We start from the raw sequence: 19,473 nt of genomic DNA, 5'->3' as shown, positions 1-19,473 counted from the left end.
CTATAATTTATGAAGTATTCATGCTGTTATATTATCATTCTTGAATGTTTTACAATCATTTTTTAGCAACTTTATATCATTTTTTAGGACTCACCTATTAACCCAGTGCCCAGTGCCAGTTGTTGTTTTTTGCTTGGTTTTTACATCGCACGAAATCAATATCAAACGGAGTCCAAACACCGCGAAACTTTTTATGGACCCGAAGACATCCAATGGGCCAGAGCAGCACCTGGGGGGTGCCTTGAGGGGGGCACAACCCACCAGGGCGCGCCTGGGCCCCCAGGCACGCCCCGGTGGGCTGTGTCCTCCTCGGTGGCCTCCCGCACCCCCTCTTCGCCCTATAAATTCTCAAATATTCCAAAAACCCTCAAGGAGAATCTAGATCGGAAGTTCTTCCGCCGCAAGCCTCTATAGCCACTGAAAACTAATCGGGAGCCCGTTCCGGCACCCTGCCGGAGGGGGAGATCATCACCGGTGGTCATCTTCATCATCCTAGCGGCCACCACGATGAGGAGGGAGTAGTCCACCCTCGGGGCTGAGGGTTTGTACCGGTAGCTATGTGTTTAATCTCTCTCTCCCGTGATCTTAAGATGTCACGATCTTGATGTATCATGGGCTTTGTTAACATTGATGGATTGAATTGAATCTTTACCCTTTGAAGTTTTATCTTGTCGGATTGAATGTTCAGATCTGAGAACACATGATGTATGTCTTGCAGTATGAATACTTGAGGTGATAATGGGGTATCATATTGATTCACTTGACGTATGTTATGGCACTCAACTTGCGGATTCCCGAGGTGACATTGGGGTAATCTATGCATAGGGGTTGATGCACATTTTTATTATCTTTTCTCCGATAGAAACTCTGGGGTCTCTTTGTAGTTCTTTGTGTGGATTGAATATTATGATCATGAAGTTGTTTGATGCATATCGTTGAATTAACTCTCGGATACTTGTGGTGACATTGGAGTATCTAGGTGACATTAGAGTTGGTTGATGTGTGTCATATGGTGTTATTTTAGTACGAACTCTTGATAGATCGATTGGAAAGAATAGCTTTGTGCTATTTTAGTACGAACTCTGGAATAGATTGATCAAAAAGAATAACTTTGAGGTAGTTTCGTATCCTACAAACAATTTTTATCTTTCGTTCTTCGCTAATAGGAATTCGGGAGTGATTCTTTATTATACTTTGAGGGATAATCATATGATCCAACTATATTAGCATTGTTGAGAGGTTGCACTAGTGAAAGTATGCACCATAGGCCTCATTTTCCATTATTGCAATATCATTTGTGCTCCGTTTTACTATTTTATTACCTTGTTGTTTTTATTGTTCGCACTACAAAAACTCATATCTACTATTCATACTACACTTTTATCACCATCTCTTCCCCAAACTAGTGCACCTATACAATTTGCCACTGTATTGGGTGTGTTGGGGTCACAAGAGATTCCTTGTATTTGATTGCAGGGTTACTTGAGAGAGACTATCTTCATCCTACGTCTCCCATAGATTGATAAACCTTGGGTCATCCACTTGAGGGAAAATTGCTACTGTCCTACAAAACTCTGCGCTTGGAGGCCCAACACGAGTCTACAAGAATAAAGTTGCGTAGTAGACATCAATGGACAAAGGGAATTACGTATGTTGTCATACGGTTCGACTGATAAAGATCTTTATAGAATATGTAGGAACCAATATGGGCATCCAGGTTCTGCTATTGGTTACTGACCGGAGAGGTGTCTCGGTCATGTCTACATAGTTCTCGAACCCGTAGGGTCCGCACGCTTAACGTCCGTTGACGATATAGTGTTATATGAGTTATATGATTTGATGACCGATGTTGTTCGGTGTCCTGGATGAGATCACGGACATGGCAAGAAGCTTCGGAGATAAAGACTAATATATAGGATGATGATATTCGGACACCGGCAGAGTTTCGGAGTGCACCGACCAGTCAACGGGGCACCGGAAGGGGTTTCAAACACCCACAGGAGGTCTATGGGCCTAATGGGCAAGAGGAAAGACACACAAACCCACAAGGGGCTGGCGCGCCCCTCTCCCTGGCTGCCAGCCCTAGGTAAGGAAAGGGGGAGGGCTAGCCCCTCTTGCCTTCCCTTCCACATGAAAGAAAGGAAAGGGAGGGGGCACCACCCTCCCCCGCTCGCCTAGAAAGGCAAGGCGGGGAGGGGGGCGGCAAGGGGTAGGACCCCAAGTGGGATTTGGCCCCACCTGGGGAGCCTCCTTGGTCGCTCCTCCCTCACCCCAACCTATATATATGTGGGAGGGGCGCCACACAAGACGACGGTAATCTCTTAGCCGTGTGCGGTGCCCCCTCCATAGTTTTGTCCGTCGGTCATATGTAGTACTTAGGTGAAGCCCTGCGGAGATAGCATCACCATCATCGTCACCACGCCGTCGTGCTGCCGGAACTCATCCACTACTTCGTTGTCTTGCTGGATCAAGAACGCGAGGACGTCACCGAGCTGAACGTGTGCGGAACGCGGAGTTGCCGTATGTTCGGTACTTGCTCGGTTGGATCGCGAAGAAGTTCGACTACATCAACCGCGTTACTACACGCTTCCGCTTCGGTCTACGCGAGTACGTAAATACTCTCTCCTCTCGTTGCTATGCATCTCGTTGATAGATCTTGCGTGTGCGTAGATTTTTTTTTGCTTTCCATGCAACGCTTCCCAACAATCGGACAACGTAATCCGCGTAGGCGCTCGGAGGGAAGGGGTGCGGGGATCCGAGTACGGAGGAGGAGACAACTATTCCACCATGTCCGAACCTCCCTGCAATGCCGCCGCCGCCTTCCTCTCTCGCTGTCGTCGTCGCCGCAACTTGCGGGCGACGTTCTTCGCCTTGCAAGTCACCGCCGACGAAATCACGCCTCCGACAGACGAGGAGGATCGCGTCTCCGTCGCGGCGGTGCGGGTCGGGCTGGACGACATCTTCGATGGTGGATCGGGACCAGAGGTGAAGATTGAGAGTAAGGGTGGAGGCTCGCGAGGGTTCCGGACGTGACAATGGTTGGTACAATTTTGGGTGGGGTCGGGTAGTCGGGTCCAACGTGGGGTGTGTCCGAACGCCTCATATCCGTTCCATATTTAGGTTGAATAAAAAGGATGCCGGTCAACCCGAGCATTTTAGGCACATTTGAAGGGCCCGTGTGGGTTAAAAAATCATGACTAAACTGACCGGACAGCCGCATGTATGAGATGAGTTTGAGAGGTCCGGTCGAAGATGCTCTGTCACCCGACCGACATCTCGCCACCTTGGTTCAGGCTTGAGGGAGAGTAAGTCCAAAGCAAAGCCAGCTCCAAAGCCGTGTATCGACCAGCAGAATTGCACGAAACGACTCGAAACCGTGTAGCTTTTTCGGGGGAAATCACAAGGGACGAACCGATCGACGCGCTTTTCTTACCGATAGGCCACAAGGGGCGGTGGAAGGGGGCAGGGCCAGGTGCTGCCGGCCGGAGTCGGAGCCGACCGGTTTGACGCGCGGGCGACACGTTTGGGCACAGCTACTATGTCGGCACGACCCGCCGCGCGTATGGAGATTCACCGGCCTGCATGTTCGTTTTATTCAGATGCCCTGCTCTGCGATCTGCGGCAATGTTCAGTGCATCATCCGTTCGTTGTTAGTCCCATGTTATGCTGGACCTAAATTAATTTTGTCTGATGCATGTGGGTCCATGTGCAATATGCACGTCATAGCTAGGCGCGATGATATTAATACCGAATGGCTTGTCTTTTAAATTTGTCTAAATACCAATATATCTAAATATATTTTAATTTTAGATACATCTGTATCTAGACAAATGTAAAACAAATAATTTGAGACGGAGGTAAATGTTATGGAGCAAATTTAAAGAAACCCAATAACTATTTTTTAGTAACCGATAATTTTCTTTTTTTGTGAAAAGGACGAGATGTATTACAAAAGTGCATCAACAATACAAAGCATCTCAAACATAATAGAAATTACATTAAGATTTCGAGACCACCGAACGATCACTACTGCCGCAACGAGCCACAGACACGCCGCTGACGCCACTCCCCTATCATAGCCGGCTTGACCTTGTCGATGACAGTGGGAAAGTCTTTGTGCACGTTCCCCTAAGGACCGACGCTCTAGAGTTGCAGTCATCCGCTGGACCCTTGCATAGATTTGAAACACCCGACACCAAATCTCGCCACATGACGAGAAATTATAACCTCACCACCCCAAAGAGATATCGGGAATCTACGTCGGATCTCCGTCTATCACGTCTAGACCGACGAACTTGAGGAAGATTGAAGCCCGGAAGACACTCGAAGAAGAAGCTCTGCCATCCACCTGAGCGCAATACCTGCGAGGACTAAAAAACCCTAACCTAAACTGCTTACCGGACCAGAAATACCTGGATTCACCTCTCCGCCACCGATCGTCAAAGCAGTAGGCAGAGGAGAGGCGAATCCACGAGCCCCGGTAAATCTGGAGGTGAGAGTTTGTCCTAGTCGCCTAGGGTTATGAGAGGAAAGCGATGACACACTCTACTCAGTGGTAGCAACTGATGAAGTTAATTGTAACATATCTAATCTAGGACAGTGTTAAAGATCAGAAGGTCAGGGTATCTACAAAGTGACATTCACCTGTCATGTACAATTGTTGACACGGAGGCGAGTTAGGAAAGAGAATCAAATCATATCTACCTAAATAGATGATCCTCGCTACTTTTATTTCAATCCACATGCACACTTGTCAACTCATCAATTTCTTATATTTCTCTCGACATGCATGAGAAATGAATAACATAAGCCTAAATGTCAATCTACTTTGTTTTTTAAGTCGTCACATTTAGTGTAAAAATTCTATGTGGGTAGTCAGATTATGAGGCACACCCATGGTGTGAGTAGTTTTACAATTAGTACGGCTTGACATGGAATACCAAATAGCTACTCACTAACTCTTTTTCTCATGATCCATTTGGTGTAGTCCCTTGTGAATTATAGATATCACAAAAAACAAGGCTTGGTCTTGCAGAAATGATATATTTATTAGGTAGGAAAGATAAGTAACCTAGTGTTTTTATATCAACTGGGATTTTGTATTTAATTGACCAGGAAATTCTATTTGCCAGATCATGCATGATCAACCTAGGTCACTTGATCTCTTGTGTATCATCAAATAGGGCGTTTCGGGGGGGGGGGGGGGGGGGGGGGGGGGGGCACGGTGTCATAACAATATGATCCACAACAAGCGGCGATGACTATCATTGTGCTTGTTGTAAACTTTCCAAACCAAACAAAGAAGTTTGATATGTCGAAAAATGATGTATTTTCATTATAATTTCATTCAATTTATTATCTCAATTGGTACTACTTTACAATAGTAGCCAAATGTGCACAATTTTTTGATTTCCCTTTATGTGATTAGAAACTTCATGGGAATAGGTAATTTAGAGTTTGATAGAGAAAAAGGATTGTGTTAATGGCAATGAGCGAGTCTATCCCTAGATGATAGGTTCCAGGGTTCACCCGTTTGAGTCTCGAAGGGCATATACAAATGAGAAAAATAATATCAAAACATCAAAGTTGATCCCCTCATCCTCAGATAGAAAATATTTATTTAATCATCATCTTTATTTATGAGATCTGCTACTTTCGGGATCCCTAGAGGGAGTGACAGGATTGACTCTAACGCTTCTGTACTTGATGGAGTTGGACGTAATTTCATCCAATATAATATGGACTCTTAAGGAGACATCGCGACAAAAAATGCTTACCATTGACTAGCCCGAAAGCTGACTGTACAGATCGGTTTCAGGTCCATCAATGAGTTAAGGTCAATGGATACCAAATGTTACCATTCACAGGGAAACTCCTCATGTTAGTTGTGACAAATTTTGGAAAAAAGATCACAATGTTGTTTCTAAGTGTTTGTCTTGCGGAGGCCACATCACCCCTCTCAAGCATTTTCGTCGACTGGGGAGGCTTGTTATGGTCGAAGGAAAAGTAGTAGTGAGGGGCATATAGGTACTCGTTAAATCCTCCAACACCGAAGTGTCTTCATCTCCTTGGAATATGCAGTGGCGACCGTTGCTGACTCTCCTCAATCATAAGGAAAAAATCAAGATATTTGATTAATCCAGGAGAAATGGAAGCAAACAACCCTAGCTAAAGAATCGCAAGTGGCAGGGTAGATCATATTAGGTCTACTAAGGAGATTATCCACCACAACTCCTCCTCCTCCTCCTCATCCCCGTGATCCATAGCACTACCACATAGTATTGCCTCAGGTGATGTTTCTTTCCACGTGATGTTCTCTATATTATCCGTCATGACAAACTCAAACTTGAATCGAGGGTTGGCACAGCTGGACAACCAACAATGAACCATGTGACCTGGGCCTCTGTTCGGTAGATTTTAAGTCATGGTGGAATCATGAACATCCCCCACTACTCGATCTTCATCTAGCCTGCAAGCCCCAAGACACTCTTCCTTGTCTTTGTGTTCCATATGATGTGTATCGTGTATGCCCTCTTGAACCCTGCAATGTTTACACACTCTTTGCCACTGTTGGGTCACCTTTATAATCATGGGAAGAGTGTGAGTGGAGGGAGACAAGAGTGGATGCATGATGGTGGATCGTGAGGGGAGCATTCAGGAGGGTTGATTAGGACACAAGGTAAAACTGCTGAGAAACTGGATAGTCAAAATTGATTAAATAAATCTCAACAATGAACTCTCGGTTCAAATGGCCATAGACTTGCATATATGTCCTACATATAGTAGTACCTTCTAATGAGTCTAAAATTGTGACCAACTGTGTACATATGACCTGATTACAAACCATATCAAGGAAAAGCATCAGGCAACCCCAAAATGTTATCCCTTCAACACACAATCTTTCTAATGTAACAAAGGCATGTATACTAGAGGTAAATATGTTGTGTATTATTGAATTGTGTTGGGAACTGGCCATATGTAAACGATTAGTCGATCATTTAGAATTAGAAAAAAGAAAGTTGTGCTTATATAAGGCCCATGTAGCTTCTTGAGGTGGTTCATAATGGACGAGTGCCTCAGATAGGTTCAGCATGCGAGAGTCTGTCAGTAGGCTCACCTCAACCAAGACGAGTCTTTTTTATAGACCAGTCTCAGAAACCCTATCTTTATGATGTGGTCATTTCTCAATGTCTGGTATGGGTATTTGTGGGAAAATATATATTCTTTTGAAATGAATATTTGAGGGAGACCCCAACCATACAATCAAACATGGGCCAAAATTGGAGTTTATCAGGATACAAACTCATGTGAAGAAATGTGGAAATTTTTAAAGTTTGGCGGGCTGGGGTGGTGGTGAGGGATTCCCCAACTATTTTTGTATTTCAAAAGGGGTAGGCCCCAAAGTGGTTTTACAGGAGGGGGAAATGGGGAACATAGATAGGTTTACAATGGCCTCTCACGAAAGTAGCTTGGCCATTGGTTGACCTCGTCCGGTCTAGCAAGCACACGAAGGCGCCTGGTAACCCACAATTATAGGGGATCGCAACAATTTTCGAGGGTACAATATTCAACCCAAATTTATAGATTCAACACAAGGGGAGCCAAAGAATATTTGCAAGTATTAGCAACTGAGTTGTCAATTCAACCACACCTGGAGATTAATTATCTGCAGCAAAGTGACCAGTAACAAAGTAGTATAATAGTTTTGACAGTAGTAGCAACAACAATAGTAACAGTAACAGTGATAGCAATAATTTTGTAGCAAGTGTAATAGTGACAGTAGCAGTAGTAACTTAGGAGAAACAATATAAGATAAATTTGTAGGAATTGGATCGGTGAATTCGTTGGATGATATTCATCATATAAAAGTCATAACCTAGGGTGATACGACACCAGCTCCAGTTCATAAATATAATGTAGGCATGTATTCCGTAAATTGTCATACATGCTTATGGAAAGAACTTGCATGACACCTTTTGTCCTACCCTCTCATGGCAGCGGGGTCCAATTGGAAACTAAGGGATATTAAGGCCTCCTTTTAATAGAGAACTTGAACAAAGCATTAGCACATAGTGAATACATGAACTCCTCAAACTAGGGTCATCACCGGAAAGTATCCCGACTTCTGTCACTCTGGGGTTTGCGGATCATAACACATATTAGGTGACTATAACTTGCAAGATCGGATCTAGAACATAGATATAATGGTGATAACATAAACGGTTCAGATCTGAAATCATGGCACCCGGGCCCAAAGTGACAAGCATTAAGCATGGCAAAGTCATAGAAACATCAATCTCAGAACATAATGGATACTAGGGATCAAGCCCTAACAAAACTAACTCGATTACGTGATGAATCTCATCCAACTCCTCACCAACCAGCGAGCCTACGAAGGAATTACTCACTCCCGGTGGGGAGCATAATGGAATTGGCGATGGAGAAGGGTTGGTGATGACGAAGATCGAAGATCCCCCTCTCCGGAGCACCAAACGGACTCCAGATCTGGCCTCTCGATAAAGAACAAGAGGTGGCGGTGGCTCCATCTCGTGAAACATGATAATTCTTTGTCCCTGATTTTTTTCTCCAAAAATGTGATTTTATAGTATGAGGGTTGAGGTCTGCTGGGCCACCAAGTGGGGACAACCCACCTGGGTGCGCTTGGGGGGGGGGGGCGCCCTGGTGGGTTGTGCCCATCCAGGTGCCCCCCTCCGGTGGTTCTTGGCTCCAGAAATTATCTTTTATTGTATAAAAATTCCTCACAAAGTTTTGTTCCAATCCAAGAACTTTTATTTCTGCACAAAAGCAACACCATGGTCGTTCTGCTGAAAACAGCGTCAGTCCGGGTTAGTTTCATTCAAATCATGCAAATTAGAGTCCAAAACAAGAGGAAAAGCGTTAGGAAAAGTAGATACGACGGAGACGTATCAACTCCCCCAAGCTTAAACCTTTGCTTGTCCTCAAGCAATTCAGTTGATAAACTGAAAGTGAAAAAGAAAAAACTTTTACGAACTCTTTTTCTCTTGTTTACATAAATAAGCTTAACTAGCACCCAAGTTTTCAGCAAAGATTATGGCTAACCATCTTGACAATAACTCTTAAAAATTATATTAACTCATATCGATGGCATAATCAACTAGCGAGCAATAATAAGACATCTCAAATGACAACACTTTGTCAAAACAACCATGATATAATATGACAATAGTGGTATCTCGCTAGCCCTTTTTGAGACCGGAAAACATAAATGCAGAGCACCTCCAAAGTTCAAGCAACGACTAAACATTGTAATTCATGGTAGAGAAGATCCAGTCATGATACACCCAACATTAGCTACACACAATGCATGAGGATGACAATAGTGCTCCCAGGTTCTGGCGCTTATTTGAGAAGGTGATGACACAATATAAAAGTAAATAGATAGTCCCTTCACAGAGGGAAGCAGTGATTTGCAGAGGTGCCAGAGCTCAAGTTTTTAAAACAGAGGTAAATGAAAGTTTGAGAAATGCATCCTTCTTGCTTACTTCGCGACCATTAGTTATTTGTATCTTTCGTTGAGGGAGTCCTGGATAAGGGGGTATCCAGATAGCCGGACTATACAATTTGGCCAGACTGTTGGACTGTGAAGATACAAGACTCAAGACTTCGTCCCGTGTCCGGATGGGACTCTCCTTTGCGTGGAAGACAAGCTTGGCGATCCGGATGTTAGATCTCCTTCTTTGTAACCGACTCTGTATAACCCTAGCCCCCTCCAGTGTCTATATAAACCAGAGGGTTTAGTCCGTAGGACAGGAACAATCATAATCATAGGCTAGCTTCTAGGGTTTAGCCTCTACGAGCTCGTGGTAGATCAACTCTTGTAATACTCATATCATCAAGATCAATCAAGCAGGAAGTAGGGTATTACCTCCATCGAGAGGGCCCGAACCTGGGTAAAACATCGTGTCCCCTGCCTCCTGTTACCATTAGCCTTAGACGCACAGTTCGGGACCCCCTACCCGAGATCCGCCGTTTTGACACCGACATTGGTGCTTTCATTAAGAGTTCCTCTGTGTCATCACAGCAAGGCTCGATGGCTCCTTCAATTATCAACAACAACGCGGTCCGGGGGGATACTTTTCTCCCCGGACAAATCTTCGTGTTCGACGGCTTCACACTGTGGGCCAATTCGCTTGGCCATCTGGAGCAGATCGACAACTGCGCCCCTGGCCATCAGGTCAGGTTCGGAAGCTTGAACTACACGGCCGATATCCATGAAAACTTGATCTTCGACAGATTCGGTCCTACGCCAGGAGCACCGAACAGTCACGACGAGCACGGCTTAGATCTGCTGTCAGACAATATTCGGGATATCACACCTGCAATGGCCCCGGACCTAAATCCAGGGCAGATAGCGTCGTCCGAGGACGGGTGGATGGACCCCGCCCCGGAGGCCGCATACTCATTGGCTGTAAAGCTGAACACAGACTCGACCCCCAATAAGGTCTGTGTCACTGACCCTCGGACTTGTGTCCGACTGTAGGTTCCAGACCGTACTCACCCGGGTGCATCGAATCTGATTGGGCTCCGGTAACGGAGTTCACTGCTGCGGATATCTTTCAGCACCCACCCTTTGGCGACGTGCTAAACTCTTTAAGGTCTCTCTCTTTGTCAGAGGACTCTTGGCCGAACTATGTCCGGCTCAATGGGGATTTGGACGATGAAGAAAATCTCCGCCCACCCACCACCCACTTAATAGACACTGTCGATGACGTAACATACATGCTTGACTTCGACTCCGACGACACCGACGGTATGGACGTCGGCGCAGGGGACGATTTGGAACCACCGCCCACGGGGCGCTGGACTGCCACCTCATCATATGATATATACATGGTGGACACGCCTAAGGTGGACAACGGTGGCAAAAAGGACACAACGGAGGATAAAACCCCCGGACAAAGGCCAAAACGACGGCGCAGACGCCGCTCTAAGTCCAACCATAGCAAAAATAGAGCTAACAGCACTAGAAAAATCGACACCCCAATCAACTCCAAAAGCAACAACGACCATATGGACCCAGCGATGGAGCAGGATGAGCCAGGTCACGCCGAACACAGCCCGAAGCAGACGCCCGATCACAACGATCCTGAGGGCCGAACTCATCAACCTGCCTCGGGAGAAGAGCACAGTCCGGACGACGATGCATTCATCATCCCGGACAAACGTTTGGAACGAGATAACCTCCACAGAAGGCTTCTGGCCACTGCGAGAAGCCTAAAGAAGCAGAAGCAAAGGCTTAAGGCCGTGCAAGAAACACTCAACCACAGATGGAATAACGTGCTAGACACTGAAGAAAAATATGGCGACGAACGCCACACTAAGAGCTGAAACAAGAAAGAAAGTCCGGACAACACGACAGTCAACGCCAGATTCAGGGGCTCTCAACCCGGTCAACAAAAGAAGCCATTTAAAGGCAGCAAAGAGGGACCATCCGGCCTGAACAAAGTCCTGGCCAGATTATGCCAAATTCATGGCACCCCCGAAAAACCTGTGAACCACACTCACAGAGAATGTTGGGTCTTTAAGCAGGCCGGCAAGTTAAATGCCGAACACAAGGGAAGGGAAACACCAAGTGAAGACGAGGATGAGCCTCGCCAGCCGAACACTGGGGGACAGAAAAAATTCCCACCAGAGGTAAAAACAGTAAACATGATCTACGCGACTCACATACCAAAGAGAAGGTGCAAACGCGTGCTCAGAGACGCACACTCTGTAGAGCCCGTCGCCCCCAAACTCAACCCTTGGCCGGCCTGCCCAATCACCTTCGATCAGAAGGACCACCCGACTAGTATCCGGCACGGAGGATCGGCTGCCTTGGTGCTCGACCCAATAATCGATGGATACCATCTCACTCGTGTCCTCATGGACGGTGGCAACAGTCTCAATCTAATATATCAGGACACTATCCGCAAGATGGGGATAGACCCATCCAGAATCAACCAAAGTAACACCAACTTTAAAGGGGCGATACCAGGCGTTGAGGCCCGCTGCAGGGGCTCCCTCGTATTAGAGGTGACATTCGGTTCTCCAGACAACTTCAGAAGCGAAGAATTACTCTTCACCATCGCTCCCCTCCGAAGTGGTTACCATGCATTGCTCGAAAGAACGGCCTTCGCTCGCTTCAACGCAGTACTAATGTCACATCCCTAGTCCTGGTATGCAGTAGGCTAGCCCTTCATGTGTGCATCATGTTTAACTTCTCAAATGAACTCGAAATGGGGGATGTTCAAACCCTAGCACCAGATCAAACCAACTAGGTTCAAATAAAAATATTCTCAATGAACCCAAAATGCTCTTCAAAAAAGTTCATTATTTTTGGGTTGGTCTAGAACCTCTCCCAAAATGGTGCACATTTTTCTAGGCCATTCTGGATTTCTGAATTAAATCTATAGTATTTGCATTTGGGCATTTAAATGCTATTAAATATTTTAAATGCTCAAATAATCATAAACTAAAATGTTTACTGTTGGATATATTCCAAACAGTAGTCATGATTAGTTTCATGATTTTTGGAAATGCCCTGACATTTTTAATAAAGCCCTGAAGTTACAGAAATAATAGAAAACATGAATTAATAAAAAGAAAGGAACTTACCTCGCAAGGCTCACCTGGCCTGGCAGTGTAGCAGCCCAGCTGGGCAAAGCCAGCCCAGCCCACCTGTCCCCTCCCCTGTCGTCTTCCTCGTGACAGAAGGACGCCGGGCGTGTGCCCCGTGCGCGGCGCCACGCGCCCCGGCCACCTCCTGCTTGCCGCTCCCCCTCGATGCTCTGGACGCCCTGGACGTCGACACGCACCCCCGACCCCTCTCACTCTTCCTCGAGGCCCCCCGCCCCTCTGCTCCCTCTCTCTCGCCCGAACCCGAGCGCAGCCATCGCCGCCGACTAGAACCACCGCAGCCACACGCCCTCCCTTGCCTCGCCGACGTGTCCATGGCCTCCGCCTCGACGCCCTCGTCCTCCCCGTCGACTCACTCGACGCCGGACGCCTCAAAACGCCGTCACCGACCTCTTCTTCATCGTCGGCCATCGCGGATCCCCATCGTCGACTCGTCGCCGTCCGGCCTTCCCTGAGCCCGCTTTGACGTCTGCTGCAACCGCCGTGAGCCACCGAACCTTTTCCCCCTCTCTGTTCTCGCTCTCGTGCGCCATAGCCGCCGCACCTTGCTCGCCCGCACGCGCCGCCGCCTGTGACCGTCGCCGACGAGCCTCCGGCCACCTAGCGGTCCGGCCGTCGTGCTCAACTCCCTTCCCGCGCTATGTAGAGCACATAGGTGCCCCGCACGAGCCTCCCCGGCCACCATAGCATCGACCCCGAGCTCACCCGAGCTCCGGCGACCGCCAGGGTCGACGCCGGCGACAACTCCGGCCACCCCAGGCCCAACCGCCACCACCACTCGATGCGCGAGTTCACCAGTAGTCCATAGCGCGTCTCCGCCGTCAATTTGGTCGACGGAGGACCAAATCCGAAGCCCGCCGCCGCATCTGGCCTCGCCGGCGGCTAAACGCCAGCGGGTTGACCACTTTGACCACCGGTGGTTTAGCCCCGGTTGACCAGGGGATTTGACCTCCCCTGGGTCCATGACATGCGGGCCCCGCCCGACTAATTAATCCAGTTAAGTTTAAACTTAATTAGAATGACCCAGGTTAGTACTAACTAAACTAGATTAGTTTAGCTAACCACTAGCACGCGGGCCCCACCAGTAAGATTTGACCTGGACCGGCTCTGTTGACCTGCTGATGTCATACTGACGTCAGGCTGACGCAGTAAATCATTTTCTGGATTTATTCTTTTAGGAAATTCCAGAAAATAGTTAAAACTTCAAAAATTCATATTAATTCAACTGTAACTCAGAATGAAATAATTTATATATGAAAAATGATCAGAAAAATCCAATCTATCCATCTGTACTATTTTCATGCATGTTAGAACAACTTATAGCTACTGTTTAGGACAAATCATATAAATGGCATTTGATTATCCACATATAGAGTTTGAATTTGAATCCTGGATTCAAACCAACTCCATTTAACTTGCTGCTAGTTGCATTAGCTCAAACCACAGCATATTGCCATGTCATGATCATGCATCATATTGTGCATTGCATTGATTGTGTTTCTTCTTTGTTTGTCGGTGCTTGTCCCCTCTCGGTAGACGATGTTCCGACGTTGTGATCGTTGACACTGATGAAGACTCAATGCTATCTTCAGAAGTGACAGGCAAGCAAAACCCCCTTGTTCATTCCAATACAATCCCACTCTCTCGCTCCTGCTCTCTTTTACTGCATTAGGACAACAACAATTCAACTGTTACATGCTGCGGTAGTTGAACCCCTTTCCTCTGCATGACCTGTCATTGCCACAGTAAATAGATGAAACCCACTAGCATGAGTAGGAGTTGTTTGAGCCCTGATGTGCCTACTCATTCATGCTTGTTTGTCATGCCTGCTATTGCTTAGAGTTGTGTCAGGTCTGATTCATCGGGGATGAATTGGAATGTGATGAACATGTCCTACTGTTGAGAGCTAAGTGTGTGAACATGATTTGGTAAAGGTAGCGGTGAGAGGCCATGTAGGAGTACATGGTGGGTTGTCTCATTGCAGCCGTCCTCAGGAACTGAGTCCTGTGTTTGTGATCCATGAACAACTACTACCACACATTGGGATCCTTAATTGACTCTCTCGACTTATTAATCAACTTGATCTCTGTCCAGGAGTTGCAACTAGTTTCTGGTGTTTGTAGGTAGTGTTAGTAGTCTACCAAGTGGCACCCGGTACAGGTGGGCTTGGGACAGACTAGGCACAGTGGCCCGGTGTACCAAGTGGCACCCGGATGGTGGGCTTGGGAACCCTGCACACATCGTTTGGGGCCGTGAGCGACACCCCGGCCGGATCTCCTTGCGGATGGAACCCAAATAGGTGATAAACCTGGACGAGAGACTTATGTGGTTAGTCAGGTCGTGGCCGACACCCTCGCTGGGCTTCCGCTTGAAGGTTGCCGAGTACATGTCGTGTAAACGGCGGTAAGTGGTGAGAGCGTGTGTGAAGAAGTACACCCCTGCAGGGTTAATATGATCTATTCGAATAGCCGCGTCCGCGGTAAAGGACTTCTGGGTTGCCTGTACAGTTCATAGACAAGTGAAAGTGGATACTCTAAAATACGCAAGATAAGCGTGAGTGCTATGGATGGCGTTCTCGTAGGGAGACGGGAACAGATCCATAGTGGTGTATTGATATGGTGAATATGTGGACTCGTGTGCGCTACCCCAAAAGAGTTACTTGCAGTCGTAGTTCAGGATAGCCACCGAGTCAAAGCTGGCTTGCTGCAGTTAAACCCCACCACCCCCTTTGTTGATAATGATGCATATGTAGTTAGTTTTGATGTAAGTCTTGCTGGGTACATTTGTACTCACGTTTGCCTATTTTACGTTTTTGCAGAGAGACTTCAGTCTCACTAGTAGTACCGCGTGGACTTCGATGTTTAGCTTGTTACCTCAGCTACGATCTTGTGCCCTTGGCAGGATCTGGTAGATAGTCAGGCTTCTCAGCCTTTTTCATTTGTAGATGTCTATACTCAGACATGTTAAGCTTCCGCTTGTGCTTTGACTTGTATGCTCTGAATGTTGGGTCGTGATACCCATGTTTGTAATATCTCGCTCCTCGGAGCCTATTGAATAAAATACTTGAGTCGTAGAGTATTGTTGTGATTCCATGTTGTATTTCCACATATCGAGCATATTGTGTGTATGTTATTGAAATGCTTGGTATGTGTGGGATCTGACTATCTAGTTGTTTATCCTTGGTAGCCTCTCTTACCGGGAAATGTCTCCTAGTGCTTCCACTGAGCCCTGGTAGCTTGCTACTGCTCCGAAACACTTAGGTTGGCCGGCATGTGTCCTTCTTCGTTCCTGTGTCTGTCCCTTCAGGGAAATGTCACGCGGTGTCTACCGAAGTCCTGTTAGCCTGCTACAGCCCGGTTTACCAGAGTCCTGCTAGCCCAGTTGCTACAGCCCGGATTCACTCGCTGATGACCGACACGTTCGTTGTTGGGTCATGTATGCCTGTCCGTGTAAGTTAGTGCCACTTTGGGTTCACGACTAGCCATGTCAGCCCGGGTTCTTTGTCATATGGATGCTAGCGGCAATATCATATACGTGAGCCAAAAGGCGCAAACGGTCCCGGACCAGGTAAGGTGGCACCCGTGGGAATACCGTGTGTGAGGCCGCAAAGTGATATGATGTGTTACATGCTAGACCGGTGTGACTTAGGATCGGGGTCCTGACAACTAATACGTCTCCAACATATCTACTTTTCCAAACACTTTTGCCCTTGTTTTGGACTCTAACTTGCATGATTTGAATAAAACTAACCCGGACTGACGCTGTTTTCAGCAGAACTAACATGATGTTGTTTTATGTGTAGAAAGAAAAAGTTTTCGGAATGTCCTGAAAATCCACGGAGGGACTTTTTGGAAAATATAAAAAATACTGGCGAAAGAATCAAGACCAGGGGGCCCACACCCTGTCCATGAGGGTGGGGGGAGCGCCCCCTCCCCCTGGGCGCGCCCCCTATCTCGTGGGCCCCCTGGACCTTCACCGACCCCAACTCCAACTCCATATATTCACGTTCGGGGAGAAAAAAATCAGAGAGAAAGTTTCATCGCGTTTTACGGTACAGAGCCGCCGCCAAACCCTAATATCTCTCGGGAGGGCTGATCTGGAGTCCGTTCGGGGCTCCGGAGAGGGGATTCGTCGCCGTTGTCATCATCAACCATCCTCCATCACCAATTTCATGATGCTCACCGCCGTGCGTGAGTAATTCCATCATAGGCTTGCTGGATAGTGATGGGTTGGATGAGATTTACCATGTAATCAAGTTAGTTTTGTTAGGGTTTGATCCCTAGTATCCACTATGTTCTGAGATTGATGTTGCTATGACTTTGCTATGCTTAATGCTTGTCACTAGGGCCCGTGTGCCATGATTTCAGATATGAACCTATTATGTTTTCATGAATATATGTGTGTTTTTGATCCTATCTTGCAAGTCTATAGTCACCTATTATGTGTTATGATCCGACAACCCCAAAGTGACAATAATCGGGATACTTCTCGGTGATGACCATAGTTTGAGGAGTCCATGTATTCACTATGTGCTAATGCTTTGTTCCAGTTCTCTATTAAAAGGAGGCCTTAATATCCCTTAGTTTCCGCTAGGACCCCGCTGCCACAGGAGGGTCGGCCAAAAGATGTCATGCAAGTTCTTTTCCATAAGCACGTATGACTATTTATGGAATACATGCCTACATTACATTGATTAATTGGAGCTAGTTCTGTGCCACCCTATGTTATTGCTATTACATGAGGAATCGCATCCGACATAATTATCCATCACTGATCCATTGCCTACGAGCTTTTTTGACATCTTGTGTTTCGCTTATTTACTTTTCCGTTGCTACTGTTACAATCACTACAAAACCCAAAAATATTACTTTTGCTACCGTTACCTTTATTATTATACTACTTTGCTACTAAATACTTTGCTGCAGATACTAAGTTATCCAGGTGTGGTTGAATTGACAACTCAACTGCTAATACTCAAGAATACTCTTTGGCTCCCCTTGTGTCGTAAATTTGGGTTGAATACTTTACCCTTGAAAGCTGTTGCGATCCCCTACACTTGTGGGTTATGAAGACTAATTTCTGGCGTCGTTGCCGGGGACCATAGCTCTATTCTCTAAGTCACTTGGGATTTATATCTATTGATCACTATGAATAACTTGAAAGACGGCAAAACTATGATTTTTCCCTCAACTACGAGGGGAGGTGATACGTCTCCAACTTATCTATAATTTTTTATTGTTCCATGCTATTATACTACCCCTTTTGGATGTTTATGGGCTTTATTTTACACATTTATATCATTTTTGGGACTAATCTACTAACCGGAGGCCCACCCCATATTGCTGTTTTTTTGCCTATTTCAGTATTTCGAAGAAAAGGAATAACAGACGGAGTCCAAACGGAATGAAACCTTCAGGAGCATGGTTTTTGGAATGAACATGATCCAGAGGACTTGGAGTGCAAGTCAAGAAGCAGCCGAGGCGGCCACGAGAGGGTAGGGCGCCCCCCCTATAGGGCACGCCCCCTATCTCGTGGGCCCCTTGGGCGGCCACCGACGTATTTCTTCCTCCTATATAAGCCTACGTACCCCGAAAACATCCAGGGAGCCAACGAAACACAATTTCCACCGTCGTAACCTTCTATATCCACGAGATCCCATCTTGGAGCCTTTGCTGGCGCTCCACCGGAGGGGGAATCAACCACGGAGGGCTTCTACATCAACATCATAGCCCCTCCGATGAGTTGTGAGTAGTTTACCATAGACCTTCGGGTCCATAGTAATTAGCTAGATGGCTTCTTCTCTCTTTTTGGATCTCAATACAATGTTCTCCCCCTCTCTTGTGGAGATCTATTCGATGTAAACTCTTTTTGCGGTGTGTTTATCGAGATCCAATGAATTGTGGGTTTATGATCAAGTTTATCTCTGAGAAATATTTGAATCTCCTCTGAATTATTTTATGCATGATTGAGTTATCTTTGCAAGTCTCTTCGAATTATCAGTTTGGTTTGTCCTACTAGATTGATCTTTCTTGCCATGGGAGAAGTGCTTAGCTTTGGGTCCAATCTTGCGGTGTCCTTACCCAGTGACAGAAAGGGTTGCAAGGCACGTAAAAAGATGGGGTTTATATCATATTGCATGAGTTTATCCCTCTACATCATGTCATCTTGCTTAAGGCGTTACTCTGTTCTTATGAACTTAATACTCTAGATGCAGGCAGGAGTTGGTCGATGTGTGGAGTAATAGTAGTAGATGCAGGCAGGAGTCGGTCTACTTGTTGCGGACGTGATGCCTATATACATGATCATGCCTAGATAATCTCATAATTATTCGCTTTTCTATCAATTGCTCGACAGTAATTTGTTCACCCACCGTAATACTTATGCTATCTTGAGAGAAGCCTCTAGTGAAACCTATGGCCCCCGGGTCTATCTCTTATCATATTTGCTTCCAATCTACTTTTATTTGCATCTTTACTTTTTGCATCTATATTATAAAATACCAAAAATATATTTATCTTATCATACTATCTCTATTAGATGTCACTTTCGCAAGTGGTCATGAAGGGATTGACAACCCCATTATTGCGTTGGTTGCGAGTTCTTTGTTTGTTTGTGTAGGTGCGTGGGACTTTTGAGGAGCCTGCTACTGGATTGATACCTTGGTTCTCACAAATTGAGGGAAATACTTACGCTACTATTGCTGCATCACCCTTTTCTCTTCAAGGAAAACCAACGCTGAAAGATCGAGGATGTCGCCTAGAGGGGGGGGGGGGTTGAATAGGCGCTTTAAAATAATTACGGTTTAGGCTTGAACAA

Source organism: Triticum aestivum, chromosome 4B (assembly GCF_018294505.1).
Source record: "Triticum aestivum cultivar Chinese Spring chromosome 4B, IWGSC CS RefSeq v2.1, whole genome shotgun sequence".
Lineage (NCBI taxonomy): Eukaryota > Viridiplantae > Streptophyta > Magnoliopsida > Poales > Poaceae > Triticum > Triticum aestivum.
Note: the sequence above shows the minus strand (reverse complement) of the source record.